Genomic DNA, 13,111 nt, shown 5'->3' with positions numbered 1-13,111 from the left:
CCACCACCGATTGCGAAAACATTCTGTTGGCATCCACCTACATGGGGAGAAATGATCATCACGATAAAATTAGAGAAATCAGGACTCGCACAGAAAAATTTAAGCACTCGTTTTTTCCGCATGGCGTTCGAGAGTGGAACTGTAGAGAGACAGCTTGAAGGTGGTTTTTGAAACGTTTGTTAGGCACTTTATTGTGAATAGCAGAGTAATCAAGTAGATGTAGATGTAGATCAAAATTAAACCGCTCAGTAGAAACCGTTCTTCTGTGTAATATACAGTCCACCTAAAGTTGGAGAGCTCTCTAGCTTTAAATCTGCGCTCTCAAGTCTTGTATCTTTCAATGAAAATACACTCCTGGAAATTGAAATAAGAACACCGTGAATTCATTGTCCCAGGAAGGGGAAACTTTATTGACACATTCCTGGGGTCAGATACATCACATGATCACACTGACAGAACCACAGGCACATAGACACAGGCAACAGCGCATGCACAATGTCGGCACTAGTACAGTGTATATCCACCTTTCGCAGCAATGCAGGCTGCTGTTCTCCCATGGAGACGATCGTAGAGATGCTGGATGTAGTCCTGTGGAACGGCTTGCCATGCCATTTCCACCTGGCGCCTCAGTTGGACCAGCGTTCATGCTGGACGTGCAGACCGCGTGAGACGACGCTTCATCCAGTACCAAACATGCTCAATGGGGGACAGATCCGTAGATCTTGCTGGCCAGGGTAGTTGACTTACACTTTCTAGAGCACGTTGGGTGGCACGGGATACATGCGGACGTGCATTGTCCTGTTGGAACAGCAAGTTCCCTTGCCGGTCTAGGAATGGTAGAACGATGGGTTCGATGACGGTTTGGATGTACCGTGCACTATTCACTGTCCCCTCGACGATCACCAGAGGTGTACGGCCAGTGTAAGAGATCGCTCCCCACACCATGATGCCGGGTGTTGGCCCTGTGTGCCTGGGTCGTATGCAATCCTGATTGTGGCGCTCACCTGCACGGCGCCAAACACGCTTACGACCATCATTGGCATCAAGGCAGAAGCGACTCTCATCGCTGAAGACGACACGTCTCCATTCGTCCCTCCATTCACGCCTGTCGCGACACCACTGGAGGCGGGCTGCACGATGTTGGGGCGTGAGCGGAAGACGGCCTAACGGTGTGCGGGACCGTAGCCCAGCTTCATGGAGACGGTTGCGAATGGTCCTCGCCGATACCCCAGGAGCAACAGTGTCCCTAATTTGCTGGGAAGTGGCGGTGTGGTCCCCTACGGCACTGCGTAGGATCCTACGGTCTTGGGGTGCATCCGTGCGTCACTGCGGTCCGGTCCCAGGTCGACGGGCACGTGCCCCTTCCGCCGACCACTGGCGACAACATCGATGTACCGTGGAGACCCCACGCCCCACGTGTTGAGCAATTCGGCGGTACGTCCACCCGGCCTCCCGCATGCCCACTATACGCCCTCGCTCAAAGTCCGTCAACTGCACATACGGTTCACGTCCACGCTGTCGCGGCATGCTACCAGTGTTAAAGACTGCGATGGAGCTCCGTATGCCACGGCAAACTGGCTGACACTGACGGCGGCGGTGCACAAATGCTGCGCAGCTAGCGCCATTCGACGGCCAACACCGCGGTTCCTGGTGTGTCCGTTGTGCCGTACGTGTGATCATTTCTTGTACAGCCCTCTCGCAGTGTCCGGAGCAAGTATGGTGGGTCTGACACACCGGTGTCAATGTGTTCTTTTTTCCATTTCCAGGAGTGTATAATTCTGGCTGTAGATACCAAGATAAATAATTTAAGCAATAGTCCCTATGTCAAAATTCAACCTCATACTTTGCGCTGATTCCAGTTGCGCCTTCTCACCATACGGCAGATCTATGGTTATTTACATATCCGCAACTAAATCTCTAAATAGAAAAATCCGCACGAATCAGATTTCTGTATGAGGCTTGTCTGCTCATGGTGTAATATACATGACTTATTCATTGCAAAGCATAAAAGAACAAACAGCAGATGGTGACTTTTAAGCGCATGAATATGTTTGTGCTTGCAGCTGACACCTACGATATTTCTTGACAGACAACGGCAGTAAATAATTTCGACATAAATAATGTGCTGTCCAACTTTACTAAGAGACTCAATAATTTATACGATAAACAAGCTCTTCTTTTAACAGTAATAGTCAGGCTTACGGACCACCTCAAATATCTTATCAGTGCGAGAGATGCACCCAACCTCTGATCAGCTTGTAGCCATTGGCTGTGACAATAAATTTTATTGTATCTAACTCTGGTTTAAAATCATCTCTGGAGATGGGGATAGATGGGAGCCGGTGTACCATTGAGTGGAAAGCTGCATGTTTGTGAGCTATGGTGTGTTGCGAGCAACTTGTTGCAGTTCTTATGGCGCTGGCGGGTAGGCACAGTTCACAGGTGACAAAGTCTCTTTACTCAGCAACTGCCGACAAGGGCTGTGTCACAGCGAGTAGCCAGCAGAATGCTGTCACTGCGGCAGGAACTTCCTGGAAGTGCACAGGTTCCGACTTCGAACAGAAGTGGCCTTCCAGGCCTCTGGCGACGCTGTTTCAAGCCAAAGGCACAGCTTCCTGGTATCTCATGGCTCCTCGTGATATTGCTTTGCCGTTCAGTGTCTCTGCGGTCGTCGATATTTCTTACGCCGCTCTCGATGACACCACAATCACAGTACCGTCTCAATGACGCATCGTAACGAAACTGCTGATACGCATCAGCCGGTCGTGGTCTTGAGGTTCACGTTGCTAACAAACACGGGGTCCTGGGTTTGTTTCCTGGCTACTTCCTTATCACCGTTTTACGCCCACATCCACCCACGCACAGAGCTCGGAAGCTATGCTATGCGTGACACGTCATCGTGTTTTGGGGCAGTTGGCGGATGGCGCGCATTGCGAGCTGTGCTTACCCGAACAGGCACACACATTATGTCAGCTAACATTATTCTACATATACGTAGATACTCTGCAAATCACACTTAAGTGCCTGGCAGAGGATTCATCGAACTACCTTAACAATAATTCTGTATTATTCCAATCTCGAACAGCGCGCGCAAAAAACCAACACCTATATCTTCCCGTGCGAGTTCTGATTTCCCATGTTTTATTGTGATGATCGTTTCTTCGTATGTAGGTAGGCGCCAACAACATAATGTCGCATTTGGAGGAGAAAATTTGTAATTTCGTGAGATAATTCCACTTTGTTTTAATGATGTCCATCACAGATCCTGTTTGATGTTAGTGACTCTCTCTCCCCTATTTCCCAACAATACAAAACGTGCTGCTCTTCTTTGAACTTTCTCGGCGTACTCCGTTAATCCTATCTGGTAAGGATCTCAGACGGCGCAGAAGTACTGCAAATGAGGGCGAACAAGAGAAGTGTAAGCAATCTCTTTAGTAGGTCTGTTACATTTTCTAATGCTCTACCAATAAAACGCAGTCTTTCGTTTGCCTTCCCCACAACATTTTTTATGTGTCGTTTCCAATTTAAGTTGTTCTTAAATGTAATTCCAAGGCATTTAGTTGAATTTACGCCTTTAGATTTTACCGATTTGTCGGTAACCGAAATTAAACGGATTTTTTTTTTTTTTTTTTTTTTGCACTCATGTCGATGGCCTCACAAATTTCATTATTTACGGTCAACTGCCAATGTTAGCGCCATACAAATGTGTTTTTGTAAATCGTTTTGCAATTTGGTTTGATCTGACGACAGTATCATCTGCAGACAACCTAAGATGACTGCTCAGATCTCCTAAATCGTTTACACAGAAAAGGAACAGCAGAGGGTCTATAACACTACGTTGGGGAACGCCAGAGATTACTTCTGTTTTACTCGATGGCTCTAAGCACTATGGGACTTAACATCGGAGGTCATCAGTCCCCTAGACTTAGAAAAACGTAAACGTAAAGGACATCACACACATCCAGGCCCGAGGCAGTATTCGAACCTGCGACCGTAACAGCAGCGCGGTTTCGGACTGAAGCGCCTAGAACCGTTCGTCCACAGTGGCCGGATTTTCATCGATAAATTTCCATCAATTATTACGAACTGTGACGTCTCTGACGGGAAATCACAAATCTATTCATATAACTGTGATGATATTCAATAAGCAATAAGTTCACAGCAATCCGCTTGTGTGGTACAGTTCAAAAGCCTTTTGGAAAACTAGAAATAAGGAATCAATTTGAAGTCCCTTGTCTATAGCACTCAACATTTCATGTGAGTAAAGAGGCAGTCGCGTTTCACAAGAACGATGCTTTCTAAATCCGTGTTGTCTGTGCGTGTCAATAGACTGCTCTCTTCGAGGTACAACAGCAATTGCATGTACAATAGCTTACTTACGATCACTCATCATAACAGAACTATTGTTACGTGACTGCAGCCGCAGGAAAAAGTTCTACATCTGTTTAGCTGATGTAGCTCTCCCTGTTTAGAACGGGTTGAATTAAATTGGCGAAAAGTCTTGAGATTGATATTTTGTGATACCCAGAATGTGAAAAAGTGAAATAGTTAAAATGCGCTAATTTGATTCACTGGACCACTGGAGCTTTTAATTAAATGATACGCTGGCGCTAAGCAGTTAGTACAATTTGTAAGTATCTCTGTGAGGTGGCCGCAATGGCGTTTAAACAGATATCGCCCAAACCGTTTATTCGCGTTCTTACTCGGCAATCCACCATACGGTGCGTGGCGGGGGGTACCTCGTACCACAACTAGCATCTTCTCTCCCTGTTCCACTCCCTAACAGAACGAGGGAAAAATTACTGCCTATATGCCTCTATGCGAGCCCTAACCTCTCTCATCTTTGTGGTCTTTCCGCGAAATGTAATTTGTCGACAGTAAAATTGTACTGCAGTCAGCCTCAAATGCTGGTTCTCTAAATTTCCTCGGTAGCGATTCACGAAAAGAACGCCTCCTTTCCTCTAAAGACTCCCACCCGAGTTCCTGAAGCATTTGCGTAACACTCGCGTGATGATCAAACCTACCAGTAAGAAATCTAGCAGCCCGCCTCTGAATTGCTTCTATGTCCTCCCTCAATCTGACCTGATAGGGATCCCAAACGCTCGAGCAGTACTCAAGAATAGGTCGTATTAGTGTTTTATAAGCGGTCTCCTTTACAGATGAACCACATCCTCCCAAAATTCTACCAATGAACCGAAGACGATTATCCGCCTTCCCCACAACTGCCACTTCATTCTTGTCCCACTTCATGTCGCTCTGCAATGTCACGCCCAAATATTTAATCGACGTGACTGCGTCAAGCGCTACACTACTAATGTAGTATTCAAACATTACGGGATTCTTTTCCCTATTCATCTGCGTTAAATTACATTTGTCTATATTTAGAGTTAGCTGCCATTATTTACACCAATCACAAATCCTGTACAAGTCATCTTGTATCCTCCTACAGTCACTCAACGACGACACCTTCCCGTACAACACAGCATCATCAGCAAACAGCCACACATTGCTATTCACCTCATCTAAAAGATCATTTAGTGGGGATAGAAAACAACAGCGGACCTACCACACTTCCCTGGGACACTCCAAATGATACCCCCACCTCCGATGAACACTCACCATCGAGGACATCGTACTGGGTTCTGTTACGTAAGAAGAGGTTAGAGGTTATAAATAATAAGAAAGGAGTTTATGCTTGATCGAAGATATGTAATCTTTCCCAGTTACATGAGCGTACAAGGACAGGAAAAGGAAAGGTAATGAAGGAAGTAACAAAAGACTGTCAGACGAATGATACAGATTATTTCATAAAGATATCGTAATTTCAACTTATTCTTCTAAATTTTAAAACGTTGTGGATTCATATTTACATATAAGACTCTTTTTCTTTATCATCAGTGGCATAATGCACAATGTAACCTTATGTGATTGCCCTATCATTTTAAATGATTCACTAACCGAGCAGTCGCTCGGCAACAGCAAGTAATGTTGCGAGAATGTAAAAAAAACGAACGTCCTGTGTCGTGACGTGTTTATTGTGGGGCGCCGTCAGAGATACTGCGAGCTATTGACTTTGAAAGCCGCTGCGCGAAAGGCAGACAAAAGAAGAACACTTTTTCACATTCTTTTGATGTACGAGATATTGTCGATGAGCAGTTACTCACTCTTCTGTGTCTTATAATTTGTGTCGAACAGGTATGTCTTTGCCACCGTATTATTATTGTTTAAAAATATTATTTTAGTGTAATGTGAAAATGCCATACTGCAAAGCAGTAGATTTATGTGAGAAGCTATATTGTGTGACGTGTAGTTGGGCCTTCAGAGCATTCTAAGCTCGTTATCTATTGAGTGCCATAAATTCAAAGTTAAATGGAACTTGTGTATGGACTAAAAAATGGTTCAAATGGCTCTGAGCACTATGGGACTTAACATCTATGGTCATCAGTCCGCTAGAGCTTAGAAATACTTAAACCTAACTAACCTAAGGACAGCACACAACACCCAGTCATCACGAGGCAGAGAAAATCGCTGGCCCCGCCGGGAATCGAATCCGGGAAGCCGGGCGTGGGAAGAGAGAACGCTACCGCACGACCAAGAGCTGCGGACATCTACTGGTAAATGCATGATAAACTTCGGTCCCTTGGAAAATTCATGTTGAGCTATCCAAAAACAATTATATTTTCAACAGTCATTTACCCTGCTCTGCAAAGCAACATCCGACTGATCAGACGATTCAACAAGAAACAGTCGCACACAGGAGGCGTAAAATTCCTGACCAGTAAAGGTATTCAAAACCACTACAATAACTAATTATGTCTATTGGCCTATCATTATACGCTTTTTTCTGCAAATATATTTCCACCCCCGATTATAGCTGTATGTTAATGCACAAAAGTAAACATAATGTAATAACAAGTAGTTCATTATATGTAGAAAACAAGTACTTTTGCTAACACAGGAAAAACAAGAAAAAATACTTATATGTTATTATAGAGGCTTGTCTTAGGTACATATGCTTTTTATGCTTTCCCGCTCACTCTTAATGAGCCCAGGCACATTAATTTAGTATGCGTATATCAACATGTGAGCAAAAACGTGTCGGAACTTTTTAATAACGTCACAACGTACATTCTCCGTGTTAAGGAGAAATTTGCGACGCAAGGACCATCGCGATTACCAGGTGCACCGTAGAAAGCGACCGGTGTATTTTCCGGCGTCACGAGATGCCGACGCGTGCCGGAGAGGCGGTTCTGGACTCCAGCCGACGCTGGAAGCAGCGTGGGCCGCGCCCGGAACAGCTGCTGGAGCGACAGGAGAAAACCAGCCCCGGTCGCATATCCCAAGCCGCCGCCCGACAGCTTGGTATATCACCTCCGAGCCTACCGCTATTCGTCCGGCAACGCAAGCATTTTCATTCCGAACAAACAATGAGTCAGCTCAGAAGACGTGGTGGAAATCTTGCTTTGATAATGAGGGCGGGGAGCCTCCACGTGTATCATCAGGTATGCCACTCATTGATGATCATACCCTGCAGACCCACCAAACTGATACGTTCATCCGCTATTCCCAATGCAAACCAGACGTTTTTTTTCATGGGCGAGTGACTTCGTGATCCATTAGCGGTGCATCAGGGTGTCCGTGTGTCGAACCAGAAACGCCTGCGTGCAGCCCTGTGTACATGGATACTGTCATCACAGAGGGGGGGGGGGGGGGGGGGCAGTGACCACAGCATACTCATCATGAAGGATAAAAACTGAAATACACTGTATCGCTGGTCAACAATACACCGAGTTGACACAAGTCATGGTGTTCCTCTTGCAATTGTGTCGGACCTCCGTTTGTTCGGCCAAGGGCAGTAACTCGACGTGGCATGGACTCAACAAGTCGTTGGAAGACTGCTGCAAAAATACTGAGCCATACTGCCTCTACAGCCGTCCATATTTGCGAAAGTGTTTGCTCGTGCAAACTGTAGAGCGACCTGGATGGCCAAATCATTCGATTGCATTATCATGAAGTTCATTAATTGCTGCAAACTGTCCTCAAGTAGCGAAAAGTAGCTACCAGGTGTTCGGGTATGAAATGAGCGTTAAGATACAAATGTGTCGATAGGGAACATTTGTTGTGAACGAGCCTTAATTTTTGTTTGTTTGGTTGGTATGACATCTGTGAAAGATATGTAGTATACATCGAGTCATGGAACAAACAACATCATATGTTTTAATCGTGTTAACGAAGTCGAATTTTGTACCAGAAAGTGATGATCTGCGGAAAGCATTTATTTTTTGTTTTCATTTGAAAATAATAAAAAAAAAAAACGCTGCAGAGTCGCATCGAATGCTTGTCGAGACATATGGTGATTATGCTCTATCAGAAGCAACATGTAAAAGGTGGTTTCAACGGTTCAAAAATAATGATTTACGTAAGAAATGAAGAACGTGGAAGACCACGAAAAAAGTTCGAACACGCCGAATTGCAAGCAATATTAGATGAAGATGATACTTCGAGTGAGAAGCAAACGGCAGCAATGCTAAATGTTGCACAACAAACAATTTATGACTGTTTGAAAGCTATGGGAAAGATCCAGAAGTGTGGAAAATGGGTTTCACATGAATGACAGATGGAAAACCAAATACCATTTGTTAAATTTTGCTTCAAAGACATGAAAGAAAATCAGTTTTGCATCGAATTGTTACTGGCGATGAAAAATGGATTTAAGAATCCTAAACGAGAAAAATCATGGGTTAATGCGGAACAACCATCAACATCGACTGCAAAACCAGATCGATTCGGCAAGAAGACAATGCTCTGTGTTTGGTGGGATCAGAAAGGTGTGGTGTATCATGAGCTTCTAAAATCCGGTGAAACTGTGAATACTAATCGCTACAGACAGAAAATGATCAATTTGAACTAGGCATTGATCTAAAAAAGACCAGAATGGGCCAGAAGACATGGAAAAGTAATTTTTTACACGACAATGCACCTGCACACAAAGCAAAACTGGTTCAGGATAAAATAAAAACACTTGGCTGGGAGCTGGTACCCCACTCACCGTGTTCACCAGACTTGGTCCCTTCCGACTACCATTTGTTTCCATCACTGGGACACGCATTGGCTGAGGAACACTTCGATTCCTACGAAGAAGTCGAAAATTGGGTGTCTGATTGGTTTGCTTTGAAAGACGAACATTTCTATTGTCGTGGTGTCCACAAATTGCCAGAAAGGTGGTCAAAATAAAGAAAAAGCAATTGTCAGCACTTTGAATAATTTTTTTTACTTTTCAGTTCAAAATTAGTGTTTCACTTTCACAAAAAAAAACGCTCATTACATACCGGTACACCTGGTATTTCCAGTCAGTGATGGTGCAGTTTGAGCAGATGACCAAGCCCATTCCATGTAAACACAGCCCAATAGCAGTATATTACAGCACTGAGGATGGGCACTAAGTGACCGAAAATCGATTTTGCGGTTAATAAAACAACAAAATACGACCAACGCTGTCTCTGCTTCCAAGTACAGTCCACACCGTTAAGGAGCCACCATCAAATTGTCAAGTCCCTTTTTGACAAACAGAATCTATAGCTTTGTAGGGATTGCGCCACAGTCGAATGCTACCGTCGGCTCTTACCAACTGAAACCGGAATCCGTCTGACCAGGCCAAGGTTTTACAGTCGACTAGGTTCCAACCGATATGGTCACGAGCCCAGTAGATGAGGTGCAGGTGACGTATGCTCTCAGCAAAGGCACTCGAGTCGCTCGTCTGCTGCCTCAGCACAAATACGCCAAATTTAGCCGCACTGTCATATCGGATAAAAGCACTCCGACTTCAGGCCACAAGTGGCCCATTGGGACCATCCGACCGCCGTGTCATCCTCAGATGACGATGCGGATAGGAGGGGCGCGTGGTCAGCACACCGCTCTCCCTGTCGTTGTGAGGGTTTTCTGTGACCGGAGCCGCTACTATTCGGTCGAGTAGCTCCTCAATTGGCATCGCGAGGCGGAGTGCACCCCGAAAAATGGCAACAGCACATGGCGGCCTGGATAGTCACCCATCCAAGCGCCAGCCACACCCGACAGCGCTTAACTTCGGTGATCTGATGGGAACCGGTGTATCCACTGCGGCAAGACCGTTGCTTACATGTCGGATAAATTCGTTGAAAGTCCCACATTGATTTCTGTGGTTATTTCTCGCAAAGTTACTTGTGTCTTAGCTCTGACAACTCTATGCAAACGCCGCTGCTCTCGGTCATTAAGTGAAGGCCGTCAGCCACTGCATTATCCGTGGTGAGAGGTACTGCCTGAAATTTTGTATTGTAGACTCACTCTTGACACTGTGGCTCTCGGAATACTGAATTCCCCAACGATTTCCGAAATTCAGTCTTCCATGCGTCTAGCTCCAACTATCATTCCTTGTTCAAAGTAAGTAAATCCCCATTGTGAAGCCATAATCACGTCCAAAGCTTTTCACATGAGTCACTTGAGTACAAACAACAGCTCTGCCAATACACTACCCTCTTATACCTTGCGTATGCGATACTGCTGCCACCTGTACATGTGCTTACCTATGGCCATGACCTTTGTCACCTTAAAGAAATGTCTACGTTGTATTGTATTGTATGTTAACCGGGGGCCTAGAAACGGCGGAGAGGCTCCGTTTTCGCCGCAGTCGCAGTGGTCCACAACCCCACGACGACTACCGCAGTCCACTTCACAGCTCCGCCGCCCCACACCGAAACCAGGGTTATTGTGCGGTTCGGCACCCGGTGGACCCCCCCCCCCCCCTCCCCGGGAACGTCTCACACCAGACAAGTGTAACCCCTATGTTTTCGTGGTAGAGTAATGGTGGTGTACAAGTAGGTGGAGAACTTGTTTGCGCAGCAACGGCCGACATAGTGTAGCTGAGGCGGAATAAGGGGAACCAGCCCGCATTCGCTGAGGCAGATGAAAAACCGCCTAAAAACCATCCACAGACTGGCCGGCTCACTGTACCTCGACACGAGCCCGCCGGACGGATTCGTGCCGGGGACCAGGCCCTCCTTCCCATTCTGGAAAGCAGTGCGTTAGACCACACGGCTAACCGGGCGGACAATGTCTTTGTTGTATTTCATTGTCAACCGGCTTTCGGATTTAGAATCCATCCTCAGAGAACTTGAGACTAAAAATATTGTACAAGCAACATCAGCGAGAGTTTATAGTCGTACAAGGAAAGTTTTTACAAAGATACGTGACCTTTCGCCACTTTAACACACACCAGCGGAAAAATACTCCTATCGGAGCACAATATGGGGAATATTCTCCTGTTGAAAAGCGGGATACCACCTGCCTCACTCTACCTTCCACCTTTAAAAATTTCCCCCAAAAATGTTTGTCATGCTTATTCACAATCTTCTTCATATGCAACTCACCGCTGATTCCCACAACTTCCCCTAACTGCAACTCGCTCACATCTAGTAGTCCACCACAGTTTGTCGTTCATACTCATCCAATACCAGTCTCATTCGTTCGTTCAGCCCAACTCATTGTCATTATCTCTTTGTATTTGTCTAATTGTCTGTCTTCTGCCTCACATCCACAGTCTCCTACGTTCTGTCCTACTATTAATGTCTCTTCTTCCTCTTGGTCTTTCTCACATTTACTATCTCATTCAATTCATCCCACTGCTGCTGTGTTTTATCACTGTGACTGTCTCTTTTTTTTCTCGTTGCTACTATCATAGACTGTCTCTCTCATCAGCACTGTCTCTCACACACATCCTCTTTCTCCTTCTCTTTACTCCTCTCCCTCTGGCACCGTCTTCTTCACTCTTTTATAGTACTGTTCTGCCACTGTCAACTGTATTCCACTGCCATTCTGCCACTCTCTTTCTCTCACATTACCACTATCTCCTTCGCTCATACTATGTCCTCCGATATAAGAATATTTTCCTCTTGCTCCCATCGTATCCCTGCAACAGTAGGACATTTAACTCATATGAAAAGAACTTTATGGGTCAGTAAAATTTTGATAATTGTGTTAAGTGAAAGTGAAATAACACAAAACTAATTTTACACATCATACTAAACTTCACATGAAAAAATTTGCTTTTACTTCAGTATTACAACATGGGGTTTTCAAAACCCTTATGATGCTAATAGTATAGTACAGTATATTTATCCGTATACATCACTTTAGAAACTACGTTTCCACCTCTTACCGAATTTTACATGTGTATTTGACATGGTCATGTTCGGTAAATTTCAACCTCTGTATTACAGAAAACAAAAAAATACCAATTAAATTTTCTGAACTGTTCGAAATCAGGTTCCCAGGAATATACTGTAAAAATTTCAGCCATTTGTTGTGCATAGTCTTCTTGAAATCCATACCTTTGTTTTCGCACGAAAAAATGGTAATAAGCGCTTTTGGGGCTTTCAGTGGCACCACTCATGACCTAATCGAGATTTTTGAAAAGGGGAAGACGTAAATTGCAGATAAATGCATAGAGAACATACCATTAAAATTTGATTAATTTGTTGCGATTACTTATTATTTAGATTTCGCCTTAGATACAGGATTTTATTTTCGTGTTTTACCCGTAGAAGTAGCATAACTCTGAATCTCTGTACCTAGAAACGGATAAAAATATCAAAGAAATTTTCAAGGCTGTTCAAGAAGTTATGAATATATCGTAAAACGTCTATAATATCTTTTCATCGAAAACAGTCGAAATTGTTTACCATCGGTTTTTAGGACTATGATCTCGAGGAACCAAAAAACACTTTTTTTCGGAATCAATTTTCATTACCGAGGTCCAGAGGTTCAAAGTTACAGCACTTCTGCACTTAAATTATGGATGAAATATCCGGTCTGAGCCGGCCGCGGTGGTCTCGCGGTTCTAGGCGCGCAGTCCGAATCCGTGCGACTGCTACGGTCGCAGGTTCGAATCCTGCCTCGGGCATGGATGTGTGTGATGTCCTTAGGTTAGTTAGGTTTAAGTAGTTCTAAGTTCTAGGGGACTAATGACCACAGCAGTTGAGTCCCATAGTGCTCAGAGCCATTTGAACCATTTATCCGGTCTGAGGGGTAAACGTAGTTTTAACTGACGTAGTGGGCAGATGTCATGGGCTCTAAGGTC

General features: G+C 44.8%; 1 pseudogene; it reads right to left on the bottom strand.

The window, feature by feature from the left end:
- Positions 1–10,014: 10,014 nt before the first annotated feature.
- Positions 10,015–10,132, bottom strand: LOC126292359 (5S ribosomal RNA; annotated as a pseudogene).
- Positions 10,133–13,111: the final 2,979 nt, after the last annotated feature.

The sequence above is a fragment of the Schistocerca gregaria genome, chromosome 9 (genome assembly GCF_023897955.1).
Source record: "Schistocerca gregaria isolate iqSchGreg1 chromosome 9, iqSchGreg1.2, whole genome shotgun sequence".
In the NCBI taxonomy this organism is placed as follows: Eukaryota; Metazoa; Arthropoda; class Insecta; order Orthoptera; family Acrididae; genus Schistocerca; species Schistocerca gregaria.
Note: the sequence above shows the minus strand (reverse complement) of the source record. Positions and strands in the feature narration are given on the sequence as shown.